Source organism: Heterodontus francisci, chromosome 5, assembly GCF_036365525.1.
Source record: "Heterodontus francisci isolate sHetFra1 chromosome 5, sHetFra1.hap1, whole genome shotgun sequence".
Lineage (NCBI taxonomy): Eukaryota > Metazoa > Chordata > Chondrichthyes > Heterodontiformes > Heterodontidae > Heterodontus > Heterodontus francisci.
Genome location: NC_090375.1, coordinates 125,795,368 through 125,800,161, shown reverse-complemented (window position 1 = coordinate 125,800,161; position 4,794 = coordinate 125,795,368). Strand labels below are relative to the sequence as shown.

General features: G+C 52.8%; 1 pseudogene; it reads left to right on the top strand.

The window, feature by feature from the left end:
- Positions 1-1,719: 1,719 nt before the first annotated feature.
- On the top strand, positions 1,720-1,828 carry LOC137370343 (U2 spliceosomal RNA; annotated as a pseudogene).
- Positions 1,829-4,794: the final 2,966 nt, after the last annotated feature.

Genomic DNA, 4,794 nt, shown 5'->3' with positions numbered 1-4,794 from the left:
CTGGTGTAGGTACACCCACAGTGTTGTTAGGAAGGGCATTCTGGGCTGCATCAAGCTATGTGTAGATCCCCAGTACGCAAACTCCAAGTGTCACTACGTGCTGAGGTTCTATCTGTCCCCGGTGTTGCGAAGGATGGGCCTGGTCACATTGCCGCGGAACGCTCCGTGCAGTTGGGACGTGCCGTACCACCTATCCTTCGTGGAGCAGTTTCTGCGGAAAAACACCTTTGACCACCGGTCCATCAGGCAGTGGTCTGCACGGAATGTCCTCAAGGCCCTACGGGAAAAGGAAACGGTGGATCCTGTCGGATGGTTCCCCGAGCAGACCGTCAAAGTCATTTGGCGGAATGCCTCATCACCAGAACTTTCAAACAAGCACCAAGACGTAGCTTGGCTGGTGGTGAGAAGGGCCCTCCCCGTCAGATCCTTCATGCACACCCGAAGTCTCGCCCCCTCCGCACAGTGCCCCCGCGTTGGCTGTGGTGGGGAAGAGACGGTCGCCCACCTCCTCCTGGAATGTGCCTTTGCAAAGCAGGTGTGGAAAGAGATGCAGTGGTTTTTGTCAAGGTTCATCCCAAGCAGCTCTGTAACACAGGAGTCTGTGCTCTACGGGCTGTTCCCAGGGACGCACACCGAGACAAACATCAACTGCTGCTGGAGGACTATCAATTTGGTGAAAGACGCCCTTTGGTCTGCCCGAAACTTGCTGGTCTTCCAGTGCAAAGAGTTGTCCACCACCGAATGTTGCAGACTGGCACATTCCAAGGTCCAGGACTACGTGCTGAGGGACGCACTAAAGCTTGGGGCAGCCGCAGCAAAGGCTCAATGGGGAAAGACCACAGTGTAAGGTTCCCCCACCAAGCTGGACTGAGGGGCTGGATTCATGGGAAACCCCTCGAACTGTATCGTTAATATTCTCAATTGCTGTAAATGTAAAACTGTAATTGACATGACAATTGTGAAACGGAAGGGTTGGGAAGAAACTCATGACATTATTGAAAGAAACTGATCTCTTTTGCAATGTTTGTATTTTTTGGTGCTGTTTGGAAACTGTTTGGCAATGTAATTTTTACAGATTTTTATGAATAAAGTATATTTTGGAAATAAAAAAAAAAAAAAAAAATTCTGGTGTGGAAAGAGATGCAGTGGTTTTTGTCAAGGTTCATCCCAAGCAGCTCTGTAACACAGGAGTCTGTGCTGTACGGGCTGTTCCCAGGGACGCACACCGAGACAAACATCAACTGCTGCTGGAGGACTATCAATTCGGTGAAAGACGCCCTTTGGTCTGCCCGAAACTTGCTGGTCTTCCAGCGCAAAGAGTTGTCCACCACCGAATGTTGCAGACTGGCACATTCCAAGGTCCAGGACTACGTGCTGAGGGACGCACTAAAGCTTGGGGCAGCCGCAGCAAAGTCTCAATGGGGAAAGACCACAGTGTAAGGTTCCCCCACCAAGCTGGACTGAGGGGCTGGAACCATGGGAAGCCCCTCGAACTGTATCGTTAATATTCTCAATTGCTGTAAATGTAAAACTGTAATTGACATGACAATTGTGAAACGGAAGGGTTGGGAAGAAACTCATGACATTATTGAAAGAAACTGATCTCTTTTGCAATGTTTGTATTTTTTCGTGCTGTTTGGAAACTGTTTGGCAATGTAATTTTTACAGAATTTTATGAATAAAGTATATTTTGGAAATTAAAAAAAAAAAATTCTGGTGATCGCTTCTCGGCCTTTTGGCTAAGATCAAGTGTAGTATCTGTTCTTATCAGTGCTTATTTGATTGAGAAGAGACCATGATCATTGCCTTTTGATCCTGGGGAAGCTTTGAGTAAAATGGCTATAACCAATTTTCGAGCTTCGGGCCAGGGAGTGCGCAACACAGTTCGGGTGGTCGTGAAGGACAAGGAAGGAGATGCACCGGTCGATCGCACCTTCTTCATCAAGAAAATTCTCTTCGATTGCTGCGGATTTCAAGCGACGGACGTCTTCTGCCTGCAGGATTTCCCCAGCAGTGGATACTTCGACGTGACGTTCCGGAACGTGGCGGGATGCATCAAGTTCCTGAAGGCGTTCAAGGAGAAAGGGGACCGGGCGCCACTGTCGATCCTCACAGCGGAGCCGCTCTTCACGCTTCCGTCACAACGGGACCGGGTGGTGACGATTCACCTCTACAACCCCCATGTTCCGGTGGTGGATGTACTCACCTTTCTCGCCAGGTACGTCGAGGTGGCCGGCAGCAGCACTGATGTCAAGGACCCCTTTGGGATCTGGACCAGCAAGCGGCAGGTCAAGGTGACCTTGAAGGTAGATCCCAGTGGAGCCATCATCCACCCTCCCTCCAGCTTCGCTATCGGGGGAAGTCGAGGCTTCTTGGTCTACGCTGGGCAGCCCAGAGTTTGCCGCACCTGTGGCAAATCTGGTCACATGGCAGCCAACTGCAGCACGGTTGTTTGCAAGAACTGCAAGGAGGAAGGCCATCAGACCGTAAGCAGACTAAGTGTTGCAACTTGTGCGGTGCGGCAGGCCATCTCTACAAGACCTGCCCCAAACGTTGCCTCAGCTATGCTCAGGCGGCAAGGTCCAAGGATAGGCCGGGAGAAGGTTCGACGAAGGCGTCTGCTGTCCGAAAGGAGACCAGCAACCTTCTCCGCAGTGAGGAACTTCAACCTGAGAAGGAAGGGGAGGCAGCTGAAACCAACGACCCAGCACCTACCCAGCGCCCGGAAACCCCTCCTCCACAGACAGAATCAATGGAGGAGGAGGCAGCAGATGGACAAACAGGTCAGTGGCAAGTGGTCCAGAGGAAAACCACAAAGAAAAAACATCCCAAAGCCACCACCCAAACCAGTGGCAAGAGGAGGCTCTCTTCTGAATCAGACTGCAACAACTCCTCTTCACTGGACGGGGAAATGCTGGAACGACAGCCCCTTCAAAAGAGGCGGCAGAACTCCGAGATGGATGATAAAGCATCCCAGCCCCCGGGCACTGGAAGCTGTGATGGGCCCGGTGTGCCCCAACCCCAATGCCCCACACGTAACGAAGTGGCCAACGCATCTCAGCTCTGCGACACCGGGGGCAAAGACACGTCTGGCGCACCTGAGCTCTGGGAGACCGGGAGCTGTGATGTTTTTGAGGAGGAACAGATGGAAGCAGCTGAGGACAACCCAATCCTCTCTGCCTACAAGACCCCCCCCCCGATGTCACCCGAGCGGCACAAACCCTGCATGAAAAATCAGGAGGGGTTTCTGAGCCCAACCAATGTGAAACTGCTTGCGCATACGATGGGTATGCAGGAACATCCCGAAGGACTGGGACTAGCGAGGACAAATGGTATGGGAAGCAACAACTAATTTTTAGTAAAAAATGGGTGTAAGAATTGCTTCCATTAATGTGCGTAGCATTAAATCTACTACGCGATGTGTTTCAACCTTGGATTACCTTGCCAAGGTCAAAGCTGACCTACTGTTTCTGCAGGAGTGTGGAATACCACACCTCAGCACCTACAGGCAGTGGTCGCGATGGTGGTCCCACGGGCCATCGATCTGGTCGGGGGTATTCTGCTGCGGGGAGGTAACTTCACCATCTCCGAAGTTAAGGAGGTGGTGGGCGGCCGCCTCCTCGTAGCAGACGTGATGTACAACAACGCTCCGCTCCGGTTGATCAACGTGTACGCCCCGGTACAACGCAGTGAGCGGCTGACCGTCTTCCAGCAGCTCCCACTGCTGCTGGCGACGTCCAGGCCGGTCATCCTAGGCGGTGACTTCAACTGCATCATCGATGCGGCTGGACGATCCGGCTGTGACGACAGCAAACTGGACGCTACGTCCAGATTCCGAGTAGAAACAGTTAAAGATGCCAAACTGCACGACGTCTTCAGCAAACCTGCAGACGGAGCGCAGCGCAGATACACATGGTCAAGATCGGACGGGTCTACCCGTTCCAGGATTGACTTCCTGTTTGTGTCCCGTGCTGTCACGGTCGGATCCACCGACGTCAAGCCGGTGTTCTTCTCTGACCACTGCCTCTTACTGGCCGACTGTCACTTACAGGACGACCAGCGGGTTGGCAGAGGGACGTGGAAGCTCAATGCGACACTGCTGACCCCAGAGAACGTTGAGGAACTCAAAAGGGATTAAAAAGGTTGGAGGACCGTGAAACCCCTCTTTGAGTCTCCGTTTCACTGGTGGGAAGCGATGAAGGGGAACATCAAGAGGTTCTTCATCCACAAAGGTGTTCAGAAGGCGAGTGAGAGACAGAGGGAACTGTCCCGACTCCAGAAAATTATGCAAAATCTACTCCGGTTGCAGTCAATGGGGGTCGAGGTCAAGGAGGACCTCCAAGAGGTGAAGAGCCAGCAGGCCTCGCTCTTTGCCAAGGAGGCCTCCAAGATCATCTTCCGGTCCAGAGTCCGCTCCATCAAGCAGGATGAGACGTGCTCGCGTTACTTCTTCCAAAAGGTACACAGAGAGAGCTCTGTTATCAGCAGCCTGAAGGAAGAAGATGGCTCGGTAACGTCTTCGCAGTCCGACATACTAAGGATCAGCAAATCCTTTTATGCTGGGCTGTATGACGCGAAGCCCACAGACAGCAGAGCCTCCCAGTCCTTCCTGTCATCTATCACAGAGGTCCTAGATGACAGCAGGAGGGAGAGACTGGACAAGCCGCTAACTCTGGACGAGCTGACAAAGGCCGTCGAGTCTTTCGAGACGAGTAAAACCCCCGGGAGCGACGGCTTACTGGTCGAGTTGTACTCGGCCCTGTGGGACTGGGTCGGCCCGGACCTGCTGGAAGT